The following is a 13,795-nucleotide window of genomic DNA, read 5'->3' on the forward strand; positions in this document are numbered from 1 at the left end:
AGGAAAAAAAATGTTCATTTGTTCCACTGTATTTGTTGAATACACATGCCATACCTGACATTATTCTTGTCCTTAAGCCTGCAGAGGAAACAAAGTGTACACCCTCATGGTGTTTATTGTCTGTGAGAGGAGAAATTCATTTTAAAACTACAAAATGTAAGGTCAGGTAGGGGTAAGTGATATGAGGAAGAAAAGGTGCTAAAAAGTATTAGATTTTATTCCATACATGGCATTCTGGAACCATCTCTCTGAGGAAGTGACACCTAAATCAAGACATGAGTGAAGTATGTAAATACTTAATAAAAGCTCCGTAAATACATGGAGGAAAAGAATTATAAGTAGTTAGTGCCAGTACCTGAGGTAAAAAACAAAACAAAACAAAACTGTGTGTTTTAAGAACAGCAAGGAAGTCATGGTAGTTAAAGCAGAATCAGAAAAGCATTGTCAGAATTTAATTGAAATTGTGTTGAATTCAACTATTGAGTTTTGGAATAATTTACATTATATGATTTTAAGTTTTCACATTCATGGAATGTTTTTTCATTTGTTGACACCTTTTTTTTTTCATAGTAGTTTTTACTTTTATAAATGTCCAGGACTCTGTAAATGTATTTCTATTAGCAATAATCACGCCTCGGATAAACCTCATTGGCTACAATACTGCCACTGCACAAAGCTGTAAATGTATTTCTAACTACATCATAATTTATGCTCTCGGTGTGATGGACTGTTTTTCTCATCTTTATTTTATATCCAGTCACTTAATAAAATACTTAAGTTTAATAAATTCTAATTATCTTGGGAATTTTTAAGTATAAAATCAAAACATTAGAAAAATAATTTATTGTCTACTTAATGTTTATAATTGTTATCACATTACTTTTGTTACAATATTCTAGATAATATTTAATAATGGTAATCAGACCATGTCAACCTATTCCCAAATAGATACTTTATTTTATTTTTTCTTCTATTTTATCTTTACATATTTTCTATTGCTTGAGGCATTTTTCCACTCAATATTATAAGCTTAACCCTGGGGTTTTACAGTTACCCTCCTTTATTCCATAAATACCTAATGAAATTTTTAAATTGTGTAATTTTTTTTTAATTCCAAAAGGAGCATTACTTTGTTCCAGGTGCTGCTTTGTTCTCCCTTTGTCTCTGTCTTGTGAGGGATGTGACTTAAGGTTCTTGTATTTTCTTTTGATGGGCGCATAGATCCTTTGTTTCCTCCTTGGGACTGAGGTCTGCCTGCCAGGAAACCACATAGAGAGTCAGGCCCATGAGTGGGGCTATGCTGTGGTAGCCCCTGTGTGCTGGCAGTTTTGCAGATAGCAGGTGGATGCCTCCACAGGATGTCTCTCTGTGGGTCAGGAGCACCTGAGAGGCAGTATTTGACGCCACATCCATAGACAGAGGCCAGGAAGAACAGGCAACGTCAGATTCCTCTAGGGATGGTGGTGGTCAAGGCATTTATTATGGGTCTCTGGGGGCCGATATCACCAAATGTCTCATTTCATTTCTTTAACCAGATGCTTCTTTCATATCCTTATTCAATCTAAAGATCTGCACCTGCCCTTGCAGAGGTAGCCAGAGTTGTATTCATCTAGCCCTGTTTGCCTAGTGACTCCACTAAGAGCCTGACCTGAGAATTGTAGATGGATCCCAGATTCTCTTAAAAGTAGTCTTTCCTCTACTATTATTTTAAAATACACAAGATTGTATAAAAATTTTAAGCTTGTCTAAAATTAAAAATAAGACACTTAGGTTCCAGTTTATTTACAATTACTTTATTTGACTGAAGACAAATTATAATATTCCAAATGCCCTTATTGGCACCTCATGAGTAATTTTCTTCTAAATTTAAATTCAATAGTGATTTAAAAAATGTTAAATGCAGTATATACAGAAAAAAACAGCTTAATTATTTTATATCTATATGATTGATTTATACTTTAATTTTTAAAGATGAAAAACTATATTTATATTCCTAAGGTATTAAATTTTCAGAATACTAAGAAAAAACTTAAAAAATCAGGCAGACCCCACTAAGTTTTAAGACATAACTATAATCAAGCTACCAGATGGCATGATTACAAGAAGTAATCAAAATTTTATGAGCATGTAGTTGGAACTTTAGGAGCTGCTCTATTGCTATAATGGTGCTGGAGATTTTAGTGAACTGTTAATTATGGTTTTGAAAATAAATTAAATTTAGAGAATCATGGACTTTATCCCTGAGGGTTAAAGCTTAGTCTGATAGTAGAGTAAAGCTTTAAAGTGTCATTCTGTATGATATCAATAATGTCTTTATTTAAGAAAAAGGAGTAATATAAAGAATTTAATGCCTCAGTATGAACTAAGAAATCATCTGTTTTTAAAATGGCGCTCTGGTCCCTAGATGCTTGTTGTGTCATGATATATGATTGTCTCACTGTTAATTAGGATGGCATTTAAAGGATATGGGGCTGAAGAAATGAGTCATGTCTTATGTGGGGACTCATTGTCCCTGGGCTGTCCTTCCCTCCTCAGAGGAGCCCTATTATTTTATCCAGTTCTATGCATGGCCTCAGGCAGTCCGGCAGATGCTGAACTGAAAGTCAAGGTAAAAACATCTTTACTTGTGCCCTGCAACTGCCATCAGCAGATGTGAGCAACCCAATTAGATAATTTTATACTTGTTTAGTGCCTCATTTTGGAATGAAGTCCTCATATATGATTTGATTATAGCAAAAACTTCTGTCTTCCACAAATTAGTAAAATAAGACTAAAGTCCTCACATCAACATAGTGACTCAATGAACTAGTATACTTTTGATATTAATGTATTCACCACAGATGTTCCATTTTATAACTTCTAGAACTATTCTTAGTGCAAAATACCTCCATGAAGATTAACTCAAAAAATTTCAGGAAACTAAATCCTAAAGATCACTTTTCAAGCATAATAGATGTTAACAACAAGTTTTGAGATACTTCAGACTTTATGTTAAATCTTCTTTTTTCCCAGGAAACTATAAAAGCAATGAAAGAAAGAAAGGAAGGAAGGAAGGAAGGAAGGCAGGAAGAAAAAGAAAAAAAAAGAAAGGAAAGAAAAAAATGCACATGCACGCATTTGTACAAAAACACATAAACACATAGAAACAGCAACATACACGTAGCTTCTTGATTTCTTTACTTCCACACTTCTGACCATATTTTCTCTACCAAGTTTTACCACTTACTCCCAAGATCATACCTTGGCCTTTACTTTTAATAATAAGCCCTTTCTATTTTAAAATTTCAATTATCCCACGCTTTCTTTACTTTTCTGATCTCTTCTCCTGGAACTGACCCATGATGGTTAATATTATGTGTCAACTTGAGTGGGCCATGGGGTACCCAGATGTGTTTGTGAGGGTGTTTCTGGATGAATTTAGCATTTGAATAGGGGACTCAGTAAAGTAGATCATCCTCCCCAAAGTGGGTGGGCATCATCCAATCAGTTGAAGGCCTGAATTGAACAAAAGGTGGAGGAAAGAGGAACTCATCCTTTTTCTCCTGCCTCACAATTTGAGCTGGGACATCTTATCTCATCTTTTCTTGTCCTTGGACTGTGATTTACACCATTAGTTGGACCTTTGGACTTGGACTGAATTCACCACCAGTTTTCCTGGGTTTCTAGCTTGCAGATGGCAGACCACTGGACTTCTCAGACTCCATAATCAATCATGTGAGCCAATTTCTCATAAAGTCTGTCTATCTATGTATATATCTATCATCTATCTATATCCCCTATTACTTCTGTTTTTTATATACATATTCTGTTGGTTGTGTCTCTCTGGATACCCTAATAATACATGACCAATTCAAAAATTGCTCAACTGCATTAGAATCTCTTTTCAACCATGTTAGTGACCATTATTACCCACATAGTCTCTTTCTTTTTTTTCCCAGCTAAAGTTTAATTGTCCCTGATGATAAACATTCTCTTGTTTACATCATCAAGTGCCTTGTTTCTTGTCTTGCCCACTTGGGTAACCCAAATATCCACCTACTTGATACAAACATCTGAAATCCAATGTGGAAAATGTACAACAATATTGAATAGTCTCCCCTTAAATTTATTATCCCAAACATCAAGTGACATTTAAGAAAATACTGCTGACACTAACCTAGTCAAATCACTCTCCCATTTGACAAAGTACTGTTAATACCTTCCTCAAATTTCCAACATTCTTTCTTCTCTGATCACTTTCAGCTAGCTGAGTCATAATTCAATGATACATTATCAGCAGCAAGATAAGAACTACTTCATTTCCCCACTACTATGTTTCTACTGTCTTTCTTACTATTATAATAGGTGAACGCTGAAGGCAGAATAATGGTCCCTAAAGATGCCCACATCCTAATCCCCAGAACCTGTGAATGTGCTCCTTTACATGGCAAAACGGATTTTGCTGATGTGACTAAATCAAAGACTTTGAGATGGGGAGATTAACCTAGATTATCTCAGTCGGCTCAATCTAATCACAGGTTTCTTTAAAAATGGAAAAGGGAGGCAGAGGAAGAGAGTCAGAGCTCTGAGATGTGACTGTGAAAGAATGGTCAGAGTGAAATGGTGTATTTCTGGCTTTGAAGAAAGAGAAAGGGACCCAGAAGCCAAGGAATGTGGATGATGTCTAAAAGCTATAAAGGCAAGGAAGCAGTCTCCCCTAGGGCCTCCAGAAAGGAAAGCAGCGCTGCCAATACCTTGATTTTATCCCAGTGAAAATGGTTTCAGACTTCTCACCAACAGAAACATAAGATATTAGTACTGTTTTAAGCCAATTTGTTACAGCCATTAGAGAAAATTAATATAATAAAATTTACCTATTCCTAACTGAGGTCAAATGCTTACTAGATCCTCTCCCTTCTTGCTTAATTGCTTAAAACTTAAGATTTCCTTTATTTTCTCCTATATTATCAAGTTCTCTATCTATTCATCTGTATCTATCTACATATAGAAAGATATAGGTATAGGTGCAAGTATAGATAGACATAGGTGTATATACATCTATACACACACACACATACATATACATGTAGAAAGCTAGGTATACATATACCATGCTATACATCATACTATAATGTAAATCTATATAAAAAAGAGAAAATAAAAGTCAAAACTGTGTTGATCTCATTGCTCTACCCCCCTACCCTGCCTAACTACCACCTCTTCTCTCTTTTCTTCTTTATAACAAAACTCAAAATAGTTATGGATACATTAATCCCATATCTCACATTTTTTCCCTCAAACTACACTTTCCTATTTTTTCACTGAAACAGTACTTGTAGATGTCCTCAAAACCACAACCTTTGTTAGTACTCATGGTTCTTGACTTCTCAGCAGCATTTAGTCCAGTTGCAATCTTTTTCATTCTTCTGATGTTCCTACTTCACTAACTGCTACTCCTTCATCTGTTTCCCTCACTCCTTCTCTTCTTCCTGACTTTTAAAAGATGAACTGAAGCAAGGACCAATCCTTGTAACTTTTCTCTTCTCTATTTACACATACTTTCTGAATTATTTCATCCAGTATCATGGCTTTAAATATAGTTTTGATGCTGATGACTCCCAAGTAGATATCCAAGGTCTTATATTTTCTCATAAAGATGCTATATAACATTTGATCTTTATGGAGGCATTGAGATATATTCAGGTGGAGTGTGACCGTCCAGTTTTAGATGAAAAGAGAAGGAGTGAGAGATCACTGTTACAGTCATATGCCAAACAATAAGTGAAGGAAACAGATCCAGGGTCCAGGTCTTGTAACTGTTGGTTGATTATATTACATATCTCTTTTGTTCACATTTGGTACTATTTAAATATACATTTTAAAAATTTATAAGAACCACTGAATATTGTGTATTGAATTAGTTCATGAATGTATATGACTATTTTCTTCCTTCTATATTTAGCAAAATTCAGGTAATGAAGATACCATTTGTAAAGGTAAGCAAGATTTTTAATGTGGTTAAAGAAATCAAGGCCATTCATTTTCAAGAAATCCTCTGTGTTCTTGTTGTGCATTCTTCACTAGTATACTTTTTACATTTACAAACATGGCACTAGTGTCAGTCACAGATGTTGCTAGGTAGGATATTAAGATAACCTTTGCTAAAATGTCACCGATAAAGGCATCACTGTTTATTTCTCCTGACTTCTCTCCATTTATTCATGTTACCCCACTAAAATACATTTGCTATCTTCTATTTTTGATATATATCCTTACTCAGTGTTGGTCTCACAACATTCTGGAAAACTTGAGGCAATTACTCAAACGTTGTCAGTTTTTCGGAAAGGAAGCCAATGAACAATGCATTTTCCATGACAAGAGCAGATGTGATTCTGAGAATACACCTACTGATCAAAGCTGTAGGAAAATGAAGAAATAATAGCTAAGGTTACTCTCGCCCAGTCTTTAAAAATTATGAAATCCAAGCAATTTCAGACAAGTTGAAAAAAAAATGTTAGTAAAGGAGAGATTTCAGAGTGTATTTCCTCCATAAATGTCAAAGAATAAAACATCTCTTAATAACACATTTGTCTCTAGAGGGAATATTGCTGCTCCCATTTAAAGGGTTAAGTGATTTTAAAAATAAGCAAACTTTTTTTGTTTGTTTTTGTTTTTGTTTTTGCGGTACACGGGCCTCTCACTGTTGTGGCCTCTCCCGTTGCAGAGCACAGGTTCCGGACGTGCAGGCTCAGCAGCCATGGCTCACGGGCCCAGCCGCTCCGCGGCATGTGGGATCCTCCCGGACTGGGGCACGAATCCGTGTCCCCTGCATCGGCAGGTGGACTCTCAACCACTGCGCCACCAGGGAAGCCCTAAGCAAACTTTTAATTTCAGAATCACTTTAGATTTCTAGGAAAGTTGCAAAGATATTACAGAGAGTCGCTGTATACCCCTCATCCAGTGTCCCTTACTGTTAATGAATTATATTACTATGATCCATTTTTCACAATGAAGAAATCACAATTCTTGTACGTTACTATTAAGTATACTCCATTCTACATTTGGATTTCCTTAGTTTGTACCGAAAGTCCATTTTCTGTTCCAGGGTCCCATCCAGGACACTGCATTTCATTTAGTTTTTATGTCACCTTAAGCTTCTCTGGTCTGTAAGAGTTTCTTGGATTTTTCTTATTTTTGATGGCCTTGGCAATCTTGAGGAGTACTCTTAGATATTTTGTAGAACGTCCCTCAATTTGGTTGTGTCTGATGTTTTTCTTATGATCAGATGTGGGTTATGTGTTTGAGGAGGAAGACCACAAGAGGTCAAGTGCCATTCTCATCACAGCATACCAAGAGTTCACACCATCAATGGGATTTAGCACCGTTGATGTTGATTGACCTTGACCACCTGGCTGAGGGAGTGTTTGTCAGGTATTGCCACTGTACCACGTTTTTTTTTTTCCTACTTTCATACTCTTTGGAAGCAGAGAGAATATTTTTTTTAATTTGTAATTAATTAAAGGCACAAAAGTATTACTGGATACAAGTATCACATTAACACAGCAGACTAAAATTCCAGTGTATTGAATGTACCTAAGAAGGTTTCCCTGGCAGCACCTGTTATGGTAGACTTCCAGAGTGGTAAATTGCAGTCATCTCTCATGGTAGATGGATGCTGCTAATGCTTACAGTTAAAACTGTTTTTTATTGCAAAGGAGGTAGCTCTTCCTCAGAAAGAACTGGAAAATTTCCTCAATATCCCCACTATAATTTGCACAAAAATAGTTACATACTCTGTTTTCTGTATTTGTATAGGTTTTATGCAAATACTATGCCATTTTGTATAAGGGACTTGAGCGTCTGCAGCTTTTTATATCTGTGGGGCCCTGGAACCAATCCCCTGTGGACACTGAGGGACAGCTGTGTTTGTTACAATTGATAAACATACAGTGTCATTGTCATTATAACCCCAAATCCACAGTTTACACTATGATTCACTCATTTGATGAATTTTTGACAAATGTATAATGTCATATAGCCATCTAATTATAGTATCATATGTAATGGTTTCACTGCCCTAAAAATCCTCTGAGCTCCACCTATTCATAACTTCCTCCTCCCAATCCATGACAACCACTAGTTTTTTTTACTGTCTCCATAGAGTTGCTTTTTCTAAAATGTCATAAACTTGGAATCATGAGTATGTACCTCTTTCAGAATGGATTCTTTTGCTTACAAATATATATATAAGTTTCCTTGATATCTTTTTATGGCTTGATAGTTCATTTGTTTTTAGTTGTGAAAAGTTTACCATTGTATGGATATAGTGTAGTTTATCTATTCACATATTAAAGAAAATCTTGGTTACCTCCAAGTTTTGGCAATTATGAATAAAGCTGCTATAAACATTCATTTCTGTTTTTTTAATGAACATAAGTTTTCACCTAGTTTGAGTAGATACCAAAGAAATAATTGCCAAATTTTGTAAGAATGTGATTAGTTCTATTAGAAGCCATTGAACTGTCTTCCAAAGTGATTATATCATTTCACATTCCTACCAGCAATGAATAAGTGTAGCTGTTTCTCCACATCTTTGCCAGCATTTGGTGTTGTCAGTGTTCTGTATTTTGGCCATTCTAATAGATGTTTATTGCTGTCTCATGCTCTAATGACATATGACATCGAGCTTATTTTCATATGATGATCTGCCGTCTTATTTGGTGAGGTGTTTGGTCAGATCATTTGTCTATTTTTTAATCAGGTGGTCAATTTTCTTACTGTTGAGTTTTAAGAGTTCTTTATATTTTTTGGATAAGTCCTTTATCAGATATGTCTTTGGCAAAATGATTCTCCCAGTCTGTGGTTAGTTTTCTAAATCTCTTCATAATTCTTTCAGAGAGCAGAGTTTTTAATTTTAATGAAGTCCAGCTAAAACTACATAGTTACTTGTTTATCTATTCTTGCAAATATCCAAGTAGTTTCTTCATTTGTTTTGTAAATCTGAGAATGTTAACTTACAGATACTATAGATATTGTCTATAGTAATTTATTTGAAATAACTTTCAGCAAATTTTTCTTACTTACCTTTTTATAGCAGTAGCAGTGATGTGTGATTTGCAAGACTTTGGTGGACAGATGGAGCTGTATTTCTGATTTCATGATTTTGGTTGAAAGAAAACTAAAGTTTTACTAATTAAGAAAGAAACACACACACACACAATCAATAGTGGTACTAGTTCTGGGTCCAGATGAATTCTTTCTGAATTTATAAATGCAATGAAACCCTATTTTTATTTTCTCTTTGGCCTATATATGCCAAAGTAAATATTCACAATGTTAATGGACTTGTGTTATAAAAGTGTTATTCACATATGTTTCCCATTGAATTTGGCTTTAATACAGCTTTCAGATTTTCAATTAAATATGAGACAAATATTTATTAATTCACTTCATTTCCTCAGTGTTTCAGCTCAGAGATTTTTAACTTATTACATTTCAAATTTGAAAAGGCTAACATAATTGGTCATGAAAACTGATATTAATTTTATTTTCATTCTCTTTCCATGCAAGAAGTAAATCCTATGACTTTTAATGTATGTCTGTTATAAGATATTTAAATATCTTAACATTAGCTGTTGCTGATAACTCAGTTCTATAAACATAATAAAGATTTGTTACAGTTATTATATTAACTTGCAAAGCATATTTGGGGAAGTGAGAGGATGAAGAACTTATTTCAGAATATAGGACTTCTCTTCTTGAGCCTCAAAGATATTTTAAGGGTTTTTCATTTTAGGGATCGCTAGCAGAGAAGAAATTCAATTAATTTCTCAGGATTAAAGCCAAATTAATAATTTAATAAGGGAAATGAGGACATGACATAATTGCTGAAATGTTCATTTATGAATAGCTATCTCCACTCTATCATTTAGAGAGATCATCCTCAAACACAAATCTGGTAGACAGAGACCAACGCCCTGAAATGCTGCTTCAATATCCTTAACAAGTATCCTATACTTCAAACATGTTGAGCTTCTAATACCACCATTCAAATAGCTATTAACACCACGGACTTGTGTGGCCTGTTATAAGCACAATAAATGGGTGGAGATCCTATTGCGAGACACGGCACTAATTTTCTCTACATTTGTCTTTATCTGTAATGATTTCAATGATCAATTACCAATAACTGTCAATTCCCTTCTCCATTTTACAATTGATTAAAAACTGAGTTTCAAAGAGTCTAAATAACAAGCCCCAAATAACACTTCATGTCTTCACAAAGCCAGCTGACACTCCTTTTCTATGCCACCAGATCATGACATGCTTTTGTGTATGGTTTTTACCCCCAATGACATTTTTTCTTGTCTACCTGTCGAATTCGTATGATTTCCTTAAGATTTATTCCAAACATGTCACTCAGCTCAAGTGCTTTCTCCTTAGTAAAGTCCTACTGAATTAAATGCTTCATGCTCCTCTTTATCTATTAGAGACACATTACCTTTCATAGTAGCTTCCACATATGTGAACCTCATGAAATAACAAGATTATAAAATCCTTCATAGACAAAATTGCCTATACTTGTCTTCATTTCCATAACATGTAGCCCAGGCATGGCCCATCCATGCCAGTTGTACAATCAGAATTTTTAAATTGAAATGATTATAGTCTATAATATCTGTGTATTAAAAGGTGAAAATCAGGAAGAAAAATTCTACACATGTAGTTAAGAACTATTTTCAGTGTTACGTGAGTGGGAGAGTACATGCAAACAAAAGTTAAGATATAGTAAATGACTATTGTAGATAAAGCATAGGCTAAATGGAGTATATGTCAGGTGCTTTAAAATTGAAAGGGAAAACTGTTGGAGATGGTTCTGAGATTCCCAATGCACTATGTCTGACGAACCCATGTCCTGTTGATGTAAGAACACAGATAAAGAATACCATAATATACTCTCTTCAATTGTAATATCTGACTCAAAATAGAGTCTTATTAACTTAAAATTATTCTTCTCTAGATGAGTTTTAGGAGCTGAATTTCATTACTCTGAAGTAATCTCTGATAAGTATGAAAACTCATGCACGTAAAAGCCCCTTGAAGTAAGGCAAATATTTTATTTCACATCTCTTCAAAATAGTGAGGATTTCATGAGACCAAATGATTTGTATTCTCCTTAATACTGCAGCTACATTTTGAACTGGGGTATTATATAAGATTTTCAGCTCCCCCTCCTTTTATTGGTTTTTGAACAAAGAATGGGCCTTGTAACAGAAGCCTTAAAAAAAGTTTTAAGTGACAGGAACTCCCAAATACTTAGGTGCTAAAGTGAACTTCATTTTATTTAAATGATTAATTCTTTTATGCTATGTTGGAAAATTCATTTACTGAGCATGTTTGTCATGTTTTGTACGATATGCAGACATGTATGTCATAATGATTTCTTCGTTATAGAGCTCAAAAATCTATAAATTCAAATATCTAAATAAAGGAATTATCATGTGTCCTTCAGGAATTATAAATAAAGAAATCTTTATGGGGTGGAGTCAAGATGGCGGACCAGGAGGATGTGGAATTCGCATCTCTGCACAACCAGGGCACCTAGCAGGCACTGCTGGGGGGCCATGGATACCTAAGGGGACAGAGGAACCCCCAGTGACCGGGTAGGATGTGGGGCATGCAGGAAAGTGAGGGGGGAGGAGAAGTGGAGGTGGGAGGGGACTGGCGCCCCTGAGGGGTGGCTGGGGGAGGGGAAGGGATCCCACACCTGGAGGGGGAAAGGGGGGGACCATTGGGAGGGGGGAGGATCCAAAGGGAGTGTGGCCAGGTTTCCCCTGCCCACTTGGGCCCCCAGGAGCCTGCTGAGATACAGGCCTGATCCTCTGCCCAACAAGGCCCCCTCCAGCCGCAGGGGTCCTGAGGGAGTGGGAGGGAGGGAAGGGGAAGCAAAAGTAAAGGCCGGACCTCTGGGATGGCACCCCTGAAAAAAGGAATGGAAGGGAATGGGGCCAGCGCTTTCCCTGCCCACTTAGGCACCGGGGAGCCTGTTGACCTCCCAGGCCTAATCCTCTGCCCTCTGAGCCTCCCTCCTGCCACGTAGAACCCAAGCCCCGCCCCTACACCCCCACCCAGGGCTGACCTCTACACTCGGAGACCCCCTCCAGTGCTGTGCCTAAACCCCACCCACACATCCTCACTCAGGGCCCTATCTCCAAACTCCGGAACTCCACACTCCCTAGGCCCTCCTTTGGATGTGCTGCCTCTCCCCTTCCATGCGGGTCCTAAGCAGAGGCCCCACCCCACATGAACGTCAATCTGCCTAGGCCCCACCCCATGCTTGAATGTCCTCCTGCCTGCCCACCCCCCCTCCCGCCTAGGCCCCGCCCTACCCTAAACCCTGTCTGTCCCTGCCTAAGTTCCACCCCTGCCTAAACTCCGCCCCCCCCATAGCTAAGCCCATTTTTTTCATTATTTATTTATCTTTCTTTTTTCTTCTTTTAGGTTGGGGTTCTATTTTACCTTCTTGTTATTGATTCATTTATATTTTTATTTTTTTCTAATAAATATTTTATTTTTCTAATTTTATTTTATTCTTTATACTTTGTTATTCTGCTCCTTTTGGCTTGTTCCCATTTTTTTAATTTTTTCATTTTTCTGTTGTGGTTTTGTTTTACCTTGTTGCAGTTGTTTCAATTATATGTGTATTTTTCCTAATGTATTTTTTATATTTCTAGTTTTATTTCATCTTTTATTCTCTGTTATTGTACTGCTCCTTTTTTTCTTTTTGGCACTCCATGCACCTTGTAGGATCTTGGTTCCCAGGCCAGAGGTCGGGCCCAAGCTCCTGTAGTGTGAGTGCTGAGTCCAAACCACTAGACTAACAGAGAACCTCAGACGCCAGGGAATATTAACCGAGGGAGGCTTCTCAGAGGTCCTCATCTCGGCACCAAGACCCGGCTCTACCCAACTGCCTGAAAACACCAGTGCTGGATGCCTCAGGCCAAACAAAGAGTAAGATAGGAATACAGCCCCATCCATCAAAAAACAAAAAAAAAGAAATGACAAAAAAATATGTTACAGATGAAGGAGCACGGTAAAAACCTACAAGACCAAATAAATGAAGACCAAATAGGCAACCTACCTGAAAAAGAATTAAGAATAATGATAGTAAAGATGATCCAAAATCTAGGAAACAGAATGGAGAAAATACAAGAAACGTTTAACAAGGATCTAGAAGAACTAAAGAGCAAACAAACAATGATGAATAACACAAATAACTGAAATTAAAAATACTCTAGAAGGAATCAATAACAGAATAACAGAGAGAAGAATGGGTAAGTGAGCTGGAAGATAAAATGGTGGAAATAATTGTAGGGGAGCAGAATAAAGAAAAAAGAATGAAGAGAATTGAGGACAGTCTCAGAGACCTCTGGGACAACATTCAGTGCACCAACATTTGAATTATAGGGACCCCAGAAGAAGAGAAAAAGAAGGGGTCTGAGAAAATGTTTAAAGAGATTATAGTCGAAAACTTCCCTAACATGGAAGGAAATAGTCAAGTCCAGGAAGTGCAGAGAGTCCCATACAGGATAAACACAAAGAGAAACACATTGAGACACATATTAATCAAACTATCAAAAATTAAATACAAATAAAAAATATTAAAAGCAGCAAGGGAGAAACAGCAAATGACATACAAGGGAATCCCCATAATATTAAAAGCTGTTAAGATCTTTGAGCAGAAACTCTGCAGGCCAGAAGGGAATGGCAGGACATATTTAAAGTGATGAAAGGGAAAAACCTACAACCAAGATTA

The 13,795-nt window shown here is 36.5% G+C and overlaps 1 pseudogene; it reads right to left on the minus strand.

Annotated features, from left to right (window-relative positions):
* Positions 1-567: 567 nt before the first annotated feature.
* LOC112406213 (uncharacterized) lies at positions 568-678 on the minus strand (annotated as a pseudogene).
* Positions 679-13,795: the final 13,117 nt, after the last annotated feature.

Source organism: Neophocaena asiaeorientalis, unplaced genomic scaffold (genome assembly GCF_003031525.2).
Source record: "Neophocaena asiaeorientalis asiaeorientalis breed wild unplaced genomic scaffold, Neophocaena_asiaeorientalis_V1.1 scaffold124, whole genome shotgun sequence".
NCBI lineage: Eukaryota > Metazoa > Chordata > Mammalia > Artiodactyla > Phocoenidae > Neophocaena > Neophocaena asiaeorientalis.